Here is a 20397-nt window from a genome sequence, read left to right on the forward strand (position 1 = left end):
AAAAAATTATTCGTTTTTGGTATAAGATGGATATCTCATTGGTTTCTTTAAAACTTTGGGGACTTTTTCTAATTTTTGATTGGTTGGTTTCAAACTAGTATTGTTCAACTTTAGATAGTCGATATAAGTTAAAGACCAACTTGTAGATAATTTTAAATATTTGGATATGGTGCACTTCAAGGTAAAATGTTCCTGAAATACATTTTTGTAGATAATCGGTTCCAGGAACATTTTTTACCTCAGCAGCTTAGCATTAAAAAATGACGTCATACAATACAAATGACCACTGTATAAATTTTACCATTGGTCAATAGCAATCTAAATTGGCCTATCATTGGTCATTTGTATTGTATGACGTCATTTTTTATTAGGCACTATAAGCCGGTTCTATTTTAATACCGTGAACTGCACCTAATCCTAATATTTTGATAACAAATCTTTGATTGATAATGTTATTGTTTAAATACTTGATTTGTTAGTAGTGCAGCTGCTCTATTACTAAGGATATATGACCGTCCGTCCACTCATCACAAGTACAAGATTTCGTGATATTGTAAGTATCTTTATTTACAGTCTATTTATTTCTAAGATTTTCTTGATTTTAGTTTCTGAAAAAAGCAGCTTGTTTAAGACATAATGTTCCTGAAAAATTATTATTTTGATGATATTTCACATTTGGGAAGATAAGCTTTATATAACATGCTTTTTATTATACTAGCGACTATGCCCCTAGTGGCCTCTAGGGACACTTGACGTAATGGGAGCAAAAAAAGCTTATTACTTTATAAAATAGGATGACATTAATTTTTATTTAAATTAAATAAAACTATAAATTCCAAGAAAATATTATTCGGCAAAACCATAATTGAAATATAAATATAGAATTAATGTGCAAAAATATACAATTAACATAAATGATTATTAGAATTGTTGCTTTTCTGTAAATAGTCTTTTCCGTAAGTCCGACCTTGGTGCTTAAGCAACTTGACTGTTACTGCTACTCTTATTTGTGAAATGTCCGTCTGTCCATTCGGTACGTCCAGCACAGCACTATCCTTTTTATTGAGTTATTTGAAATCTTTAAATTAATAAATTGAAATGAAAATATAGCCTGTAGTAAACAGTGGGATCTAGTTAACTTTGCTTTTTTATTAACCAAATTTAGTTTTTAAGTTTTTCTTTAATTTGATTTTCTTTCTGTTTGATGTGTAGGTGTTTTTTTTATGAAAAATGTTAAAATATTGATGTGAAAATTGATGCGCTAGTTATGGACATATTTTGTCAAGTGTAAATATGATTCATAATTCTAAATTAACATTGGTAAATACTTTGGTTTCATTTAATGGTCTTTAAATGCTTAAAATAAAGAGAACCTTTATCATTTTACTAACGGTTTCTCCCAGGGGTTGACTAAAAAAATAAAAATTTTTATTTAAATTTTAAAAAGGTATACAAAATTTTTTTGTGTGGGGTAGAGTCAAACCCCCCCCTTCCCAACCTCCAATTTTTAAAAGCGAAGCTTTTCTATAATTAGGGTCGGTCCGTACGTCCGTCCGTCCGTAACGGATAGCTTTTATTCGTTAATTTAGGCATGTTAGAATTGTCCTATCGATTTCAAACTTTGCATGGTGATTCCTGTAGTAGTTACGTACGATTTAGAAAGCGTAGCAACTCTATAATCATTACCAGAATGTCCGTACGTCCATTTTAAACATGTTGATTTTTCTACTTTTTTGAAAACAAATTTTTCAATCTCTGCCTTGCCTATAATGTCTGGAAAACGGCAAGGAGAAAAAGTGCAGGGCAAGGCAAAGACTTAGATTGAATTCAACTCTGTAGGGGGGGGGGGGGGTTACCAAAATTTTTAAGATTGGTCAAAATTTTCCTAAGAGGATAATGCCAGATTTTTTCTTTCATTTGCCTTAGGCCTGTTTCTATTGTTTGTCACTTTTAGAAAAATCTAGCCTTTGTTGTATTCTAGCTTTTGTCATATCTAGCTTATGTTGTGTCTAGTGTTTGTCTGCTTAGCAATTGTTCATCTACTGTTTGATGTATCTAGGGTTTGTCAAATACCTCAAAAATATATTGATCATTAAATTTGGACAATAAATAACAAGTCTATGGTGAAAAGTAAAGAAATTGTCCCCTTCCTTCCCTTTTTCCCTCTTTCCCCTATCCCCCTTCCCTATATAAAGGCTTCTAATGTGTTCCCCTAAAGATTACCTTTCCAAAAATACATCAATCACTATATTTGGACAATAAATAACAAGTCTATGGTGAAAAGTAAAGAAATAGTCCCCTTCCCTCCCTTTTTCCCCTTTCCCCCATTCCCCCTTCCCTATAAAAAGACTTCTAATGTATTCCCCTAAAGATTACCTTTCCAAAAACACATCAATCACTAAATTTGGACAATAAATAACAAGTCTATGGTGAAAAGTAAAGAAATTGTCCCCTTCCTTCCCTTTTTCCCCCTTTCCCCCTCAGTCTTCATGAATACACTTCTGATATATTCTCCTTAAGACTACCTGTTCAGGGATACATCAATTACTAAAATCAGTCGATAAATAAGGAAATTATGCCCCAAAACATGAATATCCCTGTAATAAGGTTTCCCCTCTGGTATACTGGATTTACTTGATTTACCTCACTCAACTTTCTGGCGTGTTGTACAGTGAAAAAACTACCCCCCCCTTATTTTTGATTTTCTTCAAAATTAAGGGGGGGGTTTTGAACAAAAAGTCTTTGCCTTGCCCTGCACTTTTCCTCCTTTGCCGTTTTCCAGACATTAAAAAACTACCCCCCCCCCTTATTTTTTATTTTTGTCAAAACTAAGCGGGGGGGGGGGGGGGGTTCGGTGCTCCAGTCTACCACATGTAAGCAAGTACCAGAATTTCTTCTATGTTCGTTTTCTCTGTAAAGTAGAACCATATCGGTTCAATTGATATCGAGATTATTCGGTAAACACACACAGACAGAGATCCTATTACTTTAGTTTAAGGATTATTCTCATACGATGCTTTTCCATAACTAGGCTCGGTGTGTACCTGGAACAGTACAATTAAACGAAGCGTAGCAACTCTAGAATACGACTCTCCCGCCCCCCCCCCTCACAATTTTAAAAAAAAAATAAGACAAACTTACTCCTCTCATATGGAAACAAAAATCCAAGAGTATCTTTGCTTGGTGTTTACTTGTAAATGTGTCATAAAAATTTCTTCTGCTCTTTAAAGCATGACAAAATTACTAGAAAAGCAATAAAATCTAAGTTCAAGAAACTATTTGATTATCTAATTCATAATTATGTTTCCGTGTCATACTTTATGCTTTTAACAACCGGCTTCGCCCCTGGTTCTAGGGGTACTTTAGAGTCGACTTTCCCCATTTAAATTTTAGTTTTAAAAGAGAAGGTAAGAAATGTTTTTTGTGTGTGGTGGTGTCATTTTACCTAGTGGCTATTTCTCCTGGGAGGGTAATGGTAACCTCTCACAAAATAGTTATAAACCTTTCCTGGACCTCTGAAAATCAACAACGTAATTCCTGTACTGTCAAATGTAAAATAAAATGTGTGATTGTTTTTGCTTCGCCACTTAGGGACTTAAATATATTTGTTATCTGTAAACAAAAATAATTAACTGCACTTTTCTTATTGGTGGAAAAGGACATAGGGCTGTGTACTACACTAGTCCCCTAAGCTTTATAATAACGATTTCCTATTCGTTGGCTTTACAACTTTGGGGTCTTTTATTTAATTTTGATTAGTTGGCTCATTAAGTTGAATATTCAAACGTTTCAACCAATAATTGCAATCAACAACAGAGGTAATTTTGTGTATTATCATTGGGAACGATCAATTTATATTTTATATTCCATTGTCTTAGCCCTTTAGATCCCAGAGTTTTGTTCCTATATGCAATAAACAAATTTTCTATACAGAAAACATCATTATATGGATGAAAACAATCTTATTGACAATTACCCTTGTCGAGCACCAAAACCCCAAACCCTTATTTTAGTTATGTTAGGTTAGGTTTGATTAGTACTAAGTTAGTGCCCCCCTTGGAGGTATAGGCAATTGAAAAAATACCCCACCCCTTTTTAAATTTATTTAAACATAAGAGTGGGGATGGGGGGGGGGTCAGTGCTTGATATGCACTTTGAGGGAAAGCCCATTTTGTATATTATTAAAAGCGAAGCTTTTCTATAATTAGGGTCGGTCCGTCCGTACGTCCGTAATGGATAGCTTTTTTCGTTGATTTAGGCATGTTAGAATGGTCCTATCGATTTCAAACTTTGCATGGTGATTCCTTTAATAGTTAGGTACGATTAATCATTACCAGAATTTCCGTACGTCCATTTTAAAAATGATGATATTTTTTTACTTTTTTAACAACAAATTTTTATGTGATCTAATTATCCGATTGATCTGATTTTTGGTATATTGATACCTGGGACAACAAAGCATAATGTTCTAAGCCTAGCAGCTCTATGATCAAGTCCTAAAAATGTAAGTATGTCATTGTCCATAAACATTATCCTGTATCAAGCAGTTTTTCAACAAATTCACTTCCAATTTTGCTTCGACTTTTATACATTCATATTCTTATTATTTGGTTCTGAAACTATACAAGCGTTAGTGCCCGTTTGTCCTACCGTTTCATTGCTTCGCTTTTATGGATGTTGTCATTGTTGTTTCTGTAAAAATGTGTGGTATGATTTTTAGCACTCCAAACGGTCAATCCTAGCATCCCAAGTGAAATTGCTCTTGTAATAATGTAATCCCTCAGCAAAATCTTAAACTATAATATTATGGGTGGGGCTCAAATCTCCACCTTCCTGCCAACCAATTTTCCAACTAACAAGAGCAGAATTGGGGCCTGGGGAGGGAGATTAATCTATCTTGAATTGAAATATCCCTGGTTTTCTTATCCTTGTGAATATTCCCTGAAATATTAACTGTTCAGGATTAATCAGGGAGTATGGGATAGGTTTAAACACCCCAGAAAGAATTTATCGCATCGTATTATAGACAGCTTTCCGTGGATATTGAAATAAAAATTATAGGAATAAAATCAGTTTTGTAAGCCCCGACGGGTCGAAGGCCCGGTCTAACAAAACTGGTATTAATTTCATGATTTTTATTTTAATGTTATTGTCTTCAGGAAAACTGTCTGTAATTTACGATGCTATACATGATTTTTCAGTATGGCTGAGAACCGGTTCTAATCCAGCGGATATTATTCTTTTCGAAGCCATACTGGAAAAAGCTCCAATGATTATATTTGAAAGGTGGGCTAAGGCTAGTCAAAGTAAAATTAAGCTTCACCAGATAGAATTCAATACATAAAGAAATAGGGAAAGAATAATTTATCCTGGATTGATCTCTCCCTGTATCCCTGAAAGAAGTAGAAGAACAGATTAGTTGTATTGGAGTAACCATTCAAAGAAAAGTTACAGTTTTTAAAATAAATATACAATCTATAAACCCCAATCCAACTTAATTAATTTCTTTTTCTGTTGTTAGTTCTAATTAACACTGGTGGGCCCTGATTGGATTGAATTTCATATTTAGTGATTGATTGTTACAAAAAGTATTAAGGTTTTATGTCTGTAGCTTAAGATTTCAATAACTTCTGAGTTCTCTCTTATAGGAGAGTTTATACTGGTCCCAGAATGGTTTTAAGTTATTTTGTTTCTAGATTTAAGTATTAAAATAGTTGTAAGCAATTATTATACCATTCATATCACATCAATTACAAAGCCTCTTAGAAGCTAGGGACACAGTCACTCTCAAAGTCAGTTGATTTGATATAGAGTTGTCTGCGGATATCTACGACCCAGTGGACGTTTTTCTGATGAAAAGAAATACTTTTTTTAAAAACTGAAGTGAAAGGATTAATTTTAGTATTCCCATGTAATATGTAATATGATTGCTATACTACAATTTTTACTTAATTCTTACTTAATAACAAGATCGATTATGTTTATAAGTACTAAAGTAGCGCAGCTTATAAAATTTTTTGATATATTGTATTTAAAAAAAGACAAAAAAATTGTTATGTAAAATAGTTCAACGCTGTATATTTTGTGTGTGTGTGTGAGAGAAATCAATAAGATGTGTTGCTGCACATATTTAGTTGACCCATGCCGTGTACCTACACATATTTGGTTGACCCATGCCGAGTTACTGCACGCACGCGGTTGACCGACAGTGTAGCGTAGGGAAAGACATAAAAAGGGACGTGAATGGGGGATATTTCTCTCACAAATAGTACATATGGAGTGACGAACGTACATAATATATCAATTATAGAGTAGCTACGCCACTAAATAAAATATTCCCACAGAATAAGATAACTATCTTAGTCTTTGTCGATTTATATCATTTTATGTTTGGGTGTAATTCTCTCTTTTTTTATAACCATCCACGATTCCACACCCTTGAAACATCTGACCCCTGAACAATATTTTAAAAACTTCTCTCTTGATCATAATAAGAGTGAGGGAAGTTATTGTAATAACTCCACTGGCATTGAAAGAGATATTGACGAAATTTATCAAATATAGAAAGTCTAGAAGTACAATCTCTTGAAGGGACCAATAGGAAAACAGTGTAGGAACATTCCAACCACATTGTCCATTAAAATTGTATTGAAATACAGTTGGCTACTGCATGAAAAATCATCAAAATTTGACGGTATAAAAAGTTAACTTCCAGGGTGGCCACAATGTATGAAATTATACTGAATTGTATGGAAATGTACAGATTTCATGTGAAAACCTAAAAATTGTAACTTTAGCTATTTTTCATATTGTAATTACAAAGGTGTTACAATGTATTCTAAAACGCGACATTATTGTATTCTTTTAGAACATGGTGTAACAAGATGGGTAACATTAAGAAAAGCCAACCAACAGCTAATAACACATCATAATTCAATGAAGAAATTTGTTGATAAGATTGGGGTTGAGGATAAAAATTTATCCAGAAATGGATTTCATAACAACCTCAGATATTTTTATTTGGATGAGAAAAGGAAGCAGATTTTTTTCTGAATACAGCCAAGAATGAAGCATATTTGACCAAGCTCCAGGTAGAGTCTCCAATGGCATGCAGTTTAAAATATTCAGCTTAAACGACCAAGCTAATATTGCTTGATTCACTTCTACAAGAGACAAAATGAATTGAAAATGATTGCTAAAATCGAAATATATCTTCATGTCTTAGAATAGTGTAATTTTTTTAAAAATAGGTTGAAAAACATACTAACTTTAAATTATTCAAAGAAAACAAATTGCTTATTAATAACATCAGCATTGCCAAGATTCACTCAAATTTTGATAAAGTTTTTAAGATGGAGGTAGAAAAGATTTGCAAAGAAAATTGTAACAACTTTGATTTTTCAGTAGAAATTAATGAAGCTCTGAAATCTGATGATGAAAGAAGAAAACTATGTGAGGATTTCAGAGATTGTATTATTGCCAACATTGATTAAGAATATGAAATTTGACAAACCACTTTTGAAAATATATCATATAGAGATCCTCATGAGAACAACAATTAAAGCATTGGAAGCAGCCATGCTTGATATTGCTAAGGCCACAAACAGATTTACATTGGATTTAATGAAAGATTTGACCAATGAAATTGACATATACTGAAACCTGGAATCAGAAAAGTTGCCAGTATTCAAGGTTAAATTTAGAGTTGACAAGGATTTTTAGGTATCTGTGAGACAAATAATGTCAGAATTCATAGGAAGAACTCCTAAATCAGGTTAACAAAATAATTCATGACATTAAGTCATGGGCAATTGGCTGATGAATATGGGTTCAGTGAAAAAAAGGCAACCTAACTTTCTGTGGATCAGGCCTAGAAAATTGTTACCATAGCTGGATCTTTAAATTGTTTAGTGTAGCTATCGCCACTGCTACTGTTGCTGCCTCTGTTGTTGCTGTAACTGGCACCACTGCCAATGGTGCCAATAAAACATTGGTTTTATGGCTTAGCAATTCTGGCTATCCTAGAAATATGGATCTTTAAAATCTTCCATGACTTGACATTTTATATAATCTTTTAAATCATTATTTATAAAAAACCTTAATTTAAATGTTTTTACAATAGTTTGTCAATAAAATATTAAAATTGGTTATTAAAATATAAAAGTGGCTGTCTTTGTGGCTACATGGCTCTAGTCTTTAATAACCATTGGTTATTAAAACGCAGTTTGATGTACATTAATAATGACACACATCACATAACTATGTTTATCAACTGAAAAAAATCTTATTGTAGATTAGGTAAATCATCTTCAATTATCTTATGTATGGATGGTATTTTGCACATTTACGGATATGTACATTTTTTTAAAAAATCTTATGGACACACTGAACTTCTTTTGAATTATGTTTGTTAAAATTTTCTGTTTAAAGTGAACTGATTATTGTGTCTGGTTAGGCATCTAGAGTAATAGATCTATTTCAAATTTATTATATTTGTGGATAGTATTTATGTAATCCTATCGATTTACACTTACATTCAACCCTTCAAAATACAATTATCATATATACATAGTCATACATACATCTATATTTATTAGAAACAAATCTACTGTATAAGTGTCCGTGTCTGTCTGTGTGTCCTTCTCTGTTTATTTTTTTCTTTCTTCCATTTTCATTTTCTTTCTTTCTTTCTCTCTCTTTTTTAATGTGTGGTCTTCTTTAAAACAGATTTTTTATTAAGAGACATTAGACGCAATAGTTCTATTTTACATGGGCGAATGGATTTAGAATATACGTGGATATTATGAAACAGGGGAAAAATTGTCGTCAATTTCGGTTGCTATTTCCCCCCTTGTAATTTATTTGTCAGTTCGTACATCCAGTAGGGTGGGAGGAGATGGGGTAAAAAGGATTAATGAATGGGTCGTTCTTTTAGTCAGCAACAAGTTTCACATTATTAGAGTACATGATAATCTAGTGTATTAATAAATCCATTAAGCTAGTAAGCTAATATATATATATCAAGAACGATAAAAGCCCTAGAGCAAAACAAAACAGATTAGAAAAGTTGAATCATCTTTCAGGGGCGTCCAAGCTTTTTATTTTGGGGGGGGTAAAAAATTTTTAAGGGGGGGGTTATTCGGTTTTGGGGGGGGTAAAATGGCGCGCGAAAAGCGCCGCAAATTATTTTTACCCCCCCCAAAATTTTTACCCCGGGGGTAAAATTTGCTTGGGGGGGGTAAAATTTGTTTACCCCCCCCCCCAAAATTTACCCCAAGGGTAAAATTTTGGGGGGGGGTAATTTAAATTTTATCAAAAATTTAGTATTAAAAATGCGCGCGAAGCGCGCAAAAATTTTTTTTGTTTGAGATTTTCTATTTTGGGGGGGGTATTTACCCCCCCAAAATTGTTTGCCTATGGCACCCCCAAATTCGTTTGGGGGGGGTAATCGCCCCATTACCCCCCCCCTTGGACGCCTATGTCATCTTTGTTGCATAATGCAGAATTTGCAATAGCGTTTGTAGCTGACAGTTAGTGGTAAATCAGTATTAAACGGTCAGACATTTGGACCCTATTCATTGAGTAGAAGGGCTACTTAATAAAAGGGACACAAAGGCGTTTTCATTTAGAATTATAGAGTAGCTCTGTTAAAAAACCTATTATTATTATTGAAAATATAAAAAATACATGTGGTTAGTTTCCATCATTAAATCTCTGCGGGAAACTTATTGTTTTATTCTTAGGATTCTTAGTAGTGTAGCAACTCTATAGCTATGATCTGTATGGTTAGTTTCCATTATTAAATATATACAGGAAACTTATTATTATATCCTTAGGATTCTTAGTAGTGTAGCAACTCTATAGCTAGGGTCTGTATGGTTAGTTTCCATTATTAAATATATACAGGAAACTTATTATTATATTCTTAGGATTCTTAATAGAGTAGCAACTCTATAGCTAGGGTCTGTATGGTTAGTTTCCATTATTAAATATATACAGGAAACTTATTATTATATCCATAGGATTCTTAGTAGTGTAGCAACTATATAGCTAGGGTCTGTATGGTTAGTTTCCATTATTAAATATATACAGGAAACTTATTATTATATATCCTTAATTTATTAATAATTTATATGGTTAATTATATGGTTAGTTTCCATTATTAAATATATACAGGAAACTTATTATTATATCCTTAAGATTCTTAGTAGAGTAGCAACTCTATAGCTAGGGTCTGTATGGTTAGTTTCCATTATTAAATTATACAGGAAACTTATTATTATATCCTTAGGATTGTTAGTAGTGTAGCAACTATATAGCTAGGGTCTGTATGGTTAGTTTCCAGTATTAAATATATACAGGAAACTTATTATTATATCTTTAGGATTCTTAGTAGTGTAGCAACTATATAGCTAGGGTCTGTATGGTTAGTTTCCAGTATTAAATATATACAGGAAACTTATTATTATATTCTTAGGATTCTTAATAGAGTAGCAACTCTATAGCTAGGGTCTGTATGGTTAGTTTCCATTATTAAATATATACAGGAAACTTATTATTATATCCTTAGGATTCTTAGTAGTGTAGCATCTCTATAGCTAGGGTCTGTATGGTTAGTTTCCATTATTAAATATATACAGGAAACTTATTATTATATCCTTAGGATTCTTAGTAGTGTAACAACTCTATAGCTAGGGTCTGTATGGTTAGTTTCCATTATTAAATATATACAGGAAACTTATTATTATATCCTTAAGATTCTTAGTAGAGTAGCAACTCTATAGCTAGGGTCTGTATGGTTAGTTTCCATTATTAAATATATACAGGAAACTTATTATTATATCTTTAGGATTCTTAGTAGTGTAGCAACTCTATAGCTAGGGTCTGTATGGTTAGTTTCCATTATTAAATATATACAGGAAACTTATTATTATATCCATAGGATTCTTAGTAGTGTAGCAACTATATAGCTAGGGTCTGTATGGTTAGTTTCCATTATTAAATATATACAGGAAACTTATTATTATATCCTTAAGATTCTTAGTAGAGTAGCAACTCTATAGCTAGGGTCTGTATGGTTAGTTTCCATTATTAAATATATACAGGAAACTTATTATTATATCCTTAGGATTCTTAGAAGTGTAGCATATCTATAACTACGTCTGTTTGTCTGGTAACTAAGAACTCACTTTTAAAACTGTCGTGCTTTAATTTTACTATTATAACTTTGCATACTAACTTCTTCTAAATGTTATTGTAGTGTTTTCTTCTTTGGGATTTGCCCTATTTTTTTTTGTATTAGATGCTGTTTTCTTATTTTATTATTATTAAAACTTTATTTTAAAATGTAATAAAAAGCGAAAAGTATGAAATCACATGTTAATAATATAGCAATGAAAAGTACATAAATATATAAATTATTAAAAGTATATAAAATTTGGTTAATTAAAATATTTGTTTAAAATAATGATTAAAATAACGGTGGAGTTTTAGAAGGTAGGCTCTTGAAGGGCGATTTTGAGGCCTTCAATGTCCTCCTCTTCCATGGCTGTTGATGCAATGCTGTTAATGCCCTGCTCGACTAGATAGTCGCTGAACAGCAGGTTTGTCAGCTTCGGAGGAGTGGAGTTCCTCCTGGAGTCAAGAAGAGTAAATAAAAATTCTGCCAGAATATTGTTGGCAGCGCTGTTAAGGTGGACTCCATCCGTTAGGTAGCTGGCAGGAAAGTTACCTTTGAACATTTCCTGGAAGTGAACCAGGAAAACACGGCTCTGGACAACGCCAGGACTTGCCTGTATGTAGTGTGAGAAAGCCTTAGTGTAGGCAACCATATCCACAGGAGAGCCATCAGGACTGTTGATTGCATGTTCAGGTTCACTGCAGCAAGGTGTAACATGTCTTGGGGTAGGCCCCAGCAGAAAGATTCTACCAGGGAAGCAGTCAAGAAGAGATCTGATGACTCGTCCTAGATCAAGTATGAGTAGGCCCATATCCTCATCAGACGGTAGAGTAGGACTGTCAAGATGGACAACACCGCCTGCAGCTTTGTGACTGGCCTTGTATAACATCAAGTTTCCCATGAAGCTAAGAATGCAAATATCATTCTTGTCGGCCGTCTTAAATAATGATTTATCCAATCTCCTTAGAAAATTGAGGAAGTCATTGCTCTTAAAAGCAGTAAACACTTCCACACCTTTGTTTTTGGTTAGGTTGATAAGCGGCGGGGCAACATCTCTGAGGATGGAAGATCCTGCCAGGAAGATTTTCTTCCCATGGTGGGGGCTGCCCGACAGCCCTGCCAGGATATCATCTTTAGAAGGTGTAGAATGTCTGTTGATTAGATCCATGTTGACAAGTGTTTCTGTGAGGTTACAGAAGAATTTAGCTTGTATGTTCTGAGGCATACCATCAGTCCAATTCTCTTCAAATCCCCCATAAAACAAAGAGACACATTTTAGCATGTGATTGGCTGACTCAATAAATATTGGTGGGGCAGGTACTGGAATTTTAGCGACTGATAACTCAAGGCCTGTTTGGTACAAGGGTCGCCAGAGGACAAATGACAAATCATTATCGACTGGTCCCTTACCTAGGAATTCCCCTTGAAGGGAATGGTAGAGATGACTGATAGAAATCAGGTGTGCCAGGTCATGACCAGTGTTGAAGGGAGCAATGGAAGGCAAGACTCTAATAGTAGGCATCAAACATCTTGCCCAAGAAGCAAAGCTCTTAAACTCACTGGCGTATTTATGAAAGCCAACTTTCATTAAGTGAGACAACAGAAACAAGACTAGAATGCTGCCTTCTTTGATTCTCAGCTTGTTTCGCAGGTGATAGAGTAGAACTTGTTTCAGTTGATCAAAGGTACCTGGGTGAACGCGAATCACAGGGCAACAGCGTCCACGGGACCCAATCTTGGGGGGTAAAAACTCGTCACCCAAGATGAAGATTTGCTTGTTGTTGTTGATACTGTGACACTGTTTGTCATAGAAGCAACTATGACAACTTCCTCCATGGAAGGAAGAAGTTACTTCAGTCGATGGGGATAGATCACCAATTACTACTGACGGGCGAGGTATATGCCAGACTGACCTTGACCGTGGGTCAGCACAGAAATTTGGAGCTTTTTCACAAGAGAAATCATCCTTAGTGATGGCTTCAGTGTTTCCCACTATTACAACACTGAAGTATGCAGATCTGTGTGTGTGGTAGTTGGAGTTGACTGCGTGAGTACTCAAGGCTGGTGGCGCTTTCCCTGGCTGGTTGTGGTGGCGTCCCTTGCGGTCAAATGATCCTGCGGTGCCTGAAAATGATCCTGCGGTGCCTTATTTTCATTTGTTTTTTTATACCTAAAATCTTTAGACGTGCTTTTTGTATTCAAAATAGTAATTAAGTGATTTATTATAGACTAGATACCCCCAGAGAGGGAGGGGGGGGGGTGGATCTTGATTAAGTTGACCCCCATTTTAATTATAAGTATATTATGATTAGAACACACTTTACGAAATTTTTCTACAATAGAACATGAACTTTTTGTGTGTTAATAATGTTTATGCTTTTGTGTCTGTTTGTGTGTTTGTTTGTGTGTTTAAGTGATTTTCTTTTTCAAAGAGAATCTCCTCGTAATGTTTCAAACCATGAACTTACTAGCAAAATTGGAGGGGATAATAATACTGAAAAATAAAAATAAATGCCGCAAAGATATCTGAAATGTAGAATTTTTTGGGGATATGGTTAGGTTTTTACCCTATTACTTAGGCTATCTGAAAGGACATGATATTATTAATAAATCCCAAACCAGTGCAAATGCTGGTCCTAGCCTGAACAAATGCTTTACAAAATAGTTGTCTTCGTTCCTTAGAAAACAATTGCATATTACCTTTTCTCTTCAGTGATGTCAAGGAAAGTCACAAAATCTCAATATTTTTTTTTAAGTGGGGGAGTTATATTATTTCACCGTGCAGATAAAATTTCGAGACAGATAGCTTTTTTCGTTAATTTAGGCATGTTAGAATTATTCTATCGTTTTCAAACTTTGCATGGTGATTCCTGTGGTAGTTAGGTATGATTTAGAAAGCGTAGCAACTCTATAATCATTACCAGAATGTCCGTACGTCCATTTTAAACACTGTTGATTTTTTACATTTTTATCAACAAATTTTTAAGTGATCTAATTATCCGATTGTTTTTATTTTTGGTATATTGATTCCTGGGACAACAAAGTACAATATTATAAGCAAAGCAACACTATAATCAAGTCCTAAAAATGTAAGTATGTATTATCCTGTATCAAGGAGTTTTTCAACAAATTTACTCACAATATTGCTTTGACTCATTCACGTGTTAATGTTCGTTTGTCCTAACGTTTCAGAGCTTCGCTTTTATGGATGTTGTCATCCTTGTTTTTCAAACAACTAGTGAACCTGGACGTCCCTGTGCAGTTTACTTGCCTTATAAATATTAACCAATCGCTAATTCTGGATTTTGAAAAAATATGAGAAAAAGGGGGGGGGGGGATATTCTACTTGTGAAATAAGTAACTGTGCTGAAATAATTGATTCCTGTAGAAAACAAATTTCATCCTTCCTTACACAAATTCTTACAGGGCCGGGTGTCAAAGTTCAATGGAACAAATATAACCCTACGTAAAAAGACGTTTTTTTTGTTAGAGGGTGGTAGGGTTGAAATTTATACAATTTAAATGGGACCAATCTATAAGCTAATTTTAGGGGGAGCAAAGATGAAAAATTATTTGAAATTTACTTCTACAGATCAGATCTAACTTCATTGATGTACGGACGATCCTAATTATATAGTGTCTTACTATTTTAATCACCCCCCCCCCCCCCCTTAAAAATATATTTTTTACTTTTTCAAACTTAAATTATAAATTTTTTTTTTTTTTGGGGGGGGGGTCCAATTTACGCCCTTAGAGGCTTCTAGGGGCGTACCCGCTAGTTAGTTATATAGATGCTTGCTCTACTAATAATTTAAATCAGCTGTTAAATATTTAGCTTTCTACTACGATGCGTTGCGTACACTTTAACCGCTTTACTTTTTGGCCAGGTTTATGAATGTGTTTAATATCAATTTGAAAGCATACCGTAATTTAAACTGTTTTTAACCTATTTTTGAAAAGGTATATAAAAAATATACTCTGACACCTGTAGAATCATACTGCAAAGCTAAAAATGAGAACAATTGCCTACATCGATTTTTATTAAGGGCGAATATAGGTTCGATATGATATGAGCTTATATCAAAGGTGCCATTACAAACTTTTAGAATATCTATGCAAAATTTAAAAATTCAAAAAAATCCTTAAAGGAAGCATGCAAGAAATACCACGCTTTAACTGCTGAAAGACTGCCACGAGTAGACCAAATACACCAAATTTGAAGCCTTCATCTTCTATAACAAAAAAGTTCTAGGCATTTTAAAATGACATTTTATGTACAATGGAAATTTGGAAATAATTGCAATGCTCATGTTGAATGCTTTAAAATTAAATTACGTGGCCTAGAAACAAAATTATAAGCTTATTTTTGTCATAAATTTAGGTTTCCAGTAACTAATTTTATGTTTACAATAAAAATACCCATTTTTATAGTCAAAATCATTAAAAAAAATTAAGTTTTACTTGCGTTGTACCGAATGTACTGTACCCAATCAGAAGGCTGAATCAGCTTAACAACCAATCACAGCTAAGCTTGTATTAGTTTACCCCTTTGTTTCCGCTATGATTTTCGTTTAAAAATGCAATTTAAATCGAATTTTTTTCATAGATTTTGACTATGAAATGTGGTGTTTTTATTGTAAAAATGTAATCAGTTACAGGCAATCTAAGTTTCTGACAAAGATAAGGTTATAATTTTATGTCTAGGCAACGTAATTTAATATTCTTTTTTCTTTTATGAGCATTGGAAATCTTTCAAAAATTCCATTGTACATAAAATGCTATTTTGAAATGCCTAGAACTTTTTTGTTATTGAAGCTGAAGGCTTATAATTTGGGTTATTGGGTCTTCTTGTGGCAGTGTTTCAGCAGTTAAAGCGTGTTATTTCTTGCAGGCGTCCTTTAAGTAGATTTTGCAATTTTCTGATTCAATTGAACATATAATAAATGAGATTGCCGACAAAATCGTTTATTTTAGCCCTTTACAAGACTTTTTTTTGACTATTTTGCTTAAGTTTGATTGACTATTACATTGGCACGCACCTTAAAAGATAATTTAAATGTTTATTATTTTAGATTAAATACTATTTTATTTCATTTTTAAAAAGCATAAAAATAATTTGCGTAGAAGGGCGTCAGGACTATTGACTAGGGTAAATAATACGTCTTAAAGTTTATTTTCTGTACAGAGATCTTTGATTAATTCATGATGATATAAACAACCCTTAATTACGCATTTTCAACACACACGGCCACAAAAAAACAGGGATTTGAAATCATTCTTCCTCCAAGAAAATTTTATTGATTATTTTTTTTTTTTTTTTTACATTATTTGATGTTTTTTTAACTTTTAAATATTTTACTTTATATATTTTGTATGAAGGTAGAAGGAGGGTATATTTACCCCTGATTAATTCCCGAAACCTTTTTCTCATTTATTTGTACTGCAAAATAACAACAGTATTTAGGCAAACTCTACTCGCATCCTGTTGTGAATATTGGTATTTGAATATGTTAGGGAACCACTCCTCTGACGTCACAAATTAGCCCAATTGGCTAGGTTTTTAGCTATAACGGCCTTATCCAATGGAATATCTTTATTTGCTTGAGTTATTCATAATGTATATACTTGCACCTTTGATATAAGCTCATATCATATCCAACCTATATTCGCCCTTTAGGATTTTAAAGTTTATTTTTTACTATGGATTAAATAAATTTTACTGAATCGTGATATTTCTTTCCTTTGTGGGTAAAATACTCAGCTTTTAGAGTGTTTTTCTTCATAAATATTGTATTCTGGTATAGAGTAAAATTAGACCTTTTGATTTCATCTAAATTAATTCATTAAAAAATTAATTCTTTACAATATATACAGGGCGTTTTAAAAAAAACTGCGTTTTCCAGATTTGGGAAACAACCATTAGGAGTACAAAAAAAATAATTATATGTCCATATTCTCTATAAAAATATGCATCGAATTTGTTACAGGCATTTTTTAATATCTCTTAAAACAACAGCGCATTTTAGAGCCCAAAGAATTCGAAATGTGTGTGTGTTATTGTATTCTTAATAATTTTATGCTATAACATTGAATTTAATCCTTTTTTTTACTTGAAAACAACATTATAACATAAACTTCAAAATAATCTAATAATTACATTTAAAACTTAATTTAAAATGCCTTTTTTTGAATAAAAATCAATATTCTTTTTGCTTGGATTTTAATTCTTAGTATTAAAATTGTTCATATTCGTTCCTCGCCCCTCCCCCCTTAATCTCTTAATCTCTTAATTTGATTGACAGATTATAAGAGATCATCTTATAAAACATGAGTAATTAATGAAAAAGCACTTTTTACGAACAATTTCAAACCATGATAACTTGCTTATTTTTAAAGATATTGAAATGAAATAAAAAGTGACTTGTTTATTTTGTCAATGAAAAAACTAAATTCTGAAGAACCTAAAAAGGTCTTTGCATGGAGCCAAAAAAGAAAATATGTAAAAAAATTTCATATGGGGACATTGATTTAAGCTTTTACTACTTTGATATTGTACTTTTGAAACAATATGTTGCAAAATATACAAGTTATTTCAATCTAATTGATATCTCATATTCAACATCAAGCATTTTTCCCCTACATGTACCAATCAGTACAGCCGCATTTTTAGAGATATCAAAAAACACCTTAAGTAAATCTGATGTACATTTTTACATAGAATATGGACCTATTATCCTTTTTTTCATATTCCTTCTGGTTGTTTCTCAAAACCGGAAAACGCAGTTTTTTTTGAAACACCGTGTAAATGAATTAACATTAACATGTTTGTGTTCTATCACTTATTTAAAACACATAAAAATTGGCTGTATAGGGTTAAATAATGTAAGATGACAACAAATATAATATACTAGAGTTGGCTCAATATAACTATATCGCTATTGGCTAGTTTTCTATAAGTAAATATCTAATTATCTATTTCTCAATAAATCAATTTTCCTCCCCCGCCATTACTATCTAAAAGAAAAAAGTAAATATTTATTAATTGAAATGATTTTAAAAAGATTATTTCAATTTTATTTTTTTCACATTACCATCACCAAAGGGTTAATATGATTAAAATTTTAGTTTTAATATTTTAACACAAAGGAAGTGTCACCACAATTGAATTCTTTTAAAATACAGTTTTCTTAGATTTACTCTATTATGAACGTATATTTTTTATTTGTGAAATAAGGATTAAATATTTCAATGTAATTCAAATATCTACATGAAGTGAAAAACTTAAAGGGCGAATATAGGTTTGATATGATATGGGCTTATTTCAAGCGTGCAATTATATAGATTATAAATAACTTAAAGACATTGACATATTTAACTGTATAAGTCGGTTTCTAGCCTAAAACCGAACTGATTCGTTGATATAATTACGCCATTTCGCGTAACTTGTGTGGTTCCCTAAGAAATCCAAACATCCCTGCATCACACAAGGCTGCGTCGGAAGGTTGTATTATAAAGCTTTTGTTCAATCATAGTCATAATGAAGATGAAAGGAATGGGAAAAAAAAGGATGCTGCAACTTTTACTTTTGATCAAATAAATTTTTCATAACATAATTTTGTAAAAGTACATTGAAAAAGGGAGGGCTGAAAACTAATTTTAAAAAAATATTTCAAAATTAAAATATTATTTTTGTTTGCTAAAAGTTGCATCATGTTTGTGTCTTTACCCAGGCTACAAAGGGTAAATATATTTTACATATTATATATTTTTATATAAATAAATTGTATTCATCATGAATAAATCTAAAATCTTAGTAGAGAAAATAAATTTAAAAACTTAATATTTATCTTTATGATGCACTATAAAGCAAAATTTTTGACGCTATTTAAAATTTGAATAAAATACTATATAATTAAATAAAATAAACATTTTAATTATCATTTAAGATGCATGCCAATGAAATAATCAATTAAACTTAAGAGAACTAGTCAAAAAAAGTCTTGTAAAGGGCTAAAATAAACAATTTTGTAGGCCATCTCATTTATCATATGTTGAAGAAAACACGAAAATTGTAAAATCTACTTAAGGATTTTTTTGAATTTTTAAATTTAACATAGATATTCTAAAACTATGCAATGGCACCTTTGATATAAGCTCATATCATATCGAACCTATATTCGCCCTTTAATTCATTCCATAAACAAATAGGATAAAGGTCTTATCACTTTGGTCAATGAGAGTTTTATGAGGATTATTGGAGCACTATGAGTTTTAAACACTTTACCATTGGAAGACTCGAGCTCATTTATAGACATTTATTTCCTATATAGATCTGTCATGGATCTTGATGCAATAAAGCAGGCTGTTTTGTAAATGTTAAAAATTGGAAGATTTCATTAAATAAAAGTAATTGCAAATATACTTAGTAAATAAAATAAGATTATTCAAACTTATTTTTAAAAATATTTTTAAAAAGTATGTATCTTTTATGTGTATGGTTTTCATTCTTTTCATTTTAATTATATAAAATTATTTAAACTGTTTTTAACCTATTTTTGAATGGGGGGTCAAAAATATACTAGGACACCTATAGAATCAGACTGCAGAGCCCAAATTTGAATTAAGTCCCCAATAAACTTTTTTTGGGGGATTTAAAAATTATTTTTTAGTGTTGCTGTAGTCTTTTTGACCGGAGCAAAAGCTCTTTTTTTACGTCGGGTAATATTGTGGCTTACAGAACATTTTTATATAATTTACTTTATATTGATACAATAAAAAACATTACTCTGTTCATTGGAAATAATTTTTTTTTCCAAAACAATTAATTTCAATGAAAAATCTAACATTTACAATAAAACAAATAATTCTGAAGTCTAACCAATAAGAAGTCTTGTTTTATTTCAATTCTTTACAATTCAAAAAAGAGTGTTTTCACAAAGTGACTTACTTCCAATGTAGTTAAATAATTTTTATTTAATTAAAATGAAAAGAATGAAAACCATACACATAAAAGATACATATCTTTTAAATTTATTTCAAAAAATAAGTTTGAATAATCTTATTTTATATCACATTTGTATATGTGACAAAAATAAATTTGTTGTATTGCATAAACATTTGTTGTCATTTAACCCTTTACAGCCATTTTTTATGTTTTTAAAATAGGTGATAGAACACAAACATGTTAATGTTAATTCATTGATATATTATAAAGAATT

The 20397-nt window shown here is 32.0% G+C and overlaps 1 protein-coding gene across 8 annotated transcripts in view; it reads left to right on the forward strand.

Moving 5' to 3' along the window:
• Nucleotides 1–7134: 7134 nt before the first annotated feature.
• Cdc27 (cell division cycle protein 27) overlaps nt 7135–20397 on the forward strand; it is a 147664-nt gene continuing 134401 nt past the window's right edge. For all 8 annotated transcript variants that reach the window (XR_013878714.1, XR_013878716.1, XR_013878715.1 and 5 more), the window contains exon 1: nt 7135–7170. The gene's annotated coding sequence lies outside the window, so the exon portion shown is untranslated. The remainder of the gene's footprint in view (nt 7171–20397) is intronic.

This window comes from Acartia tonsa, chromosome 4 (assembly GCF_053477335.1).
Source record: "Acartia tonsa isolate MP-2025a chromosome 4, ASM5347733v1, whole genome shotgun sequence".
Classification (NCBI taxonomy): Eukaryota; Metazoa; Arthropoda; class Copepoda; order Calanoida; family Acartiidae; genus Acartia; species Acartia tonsa.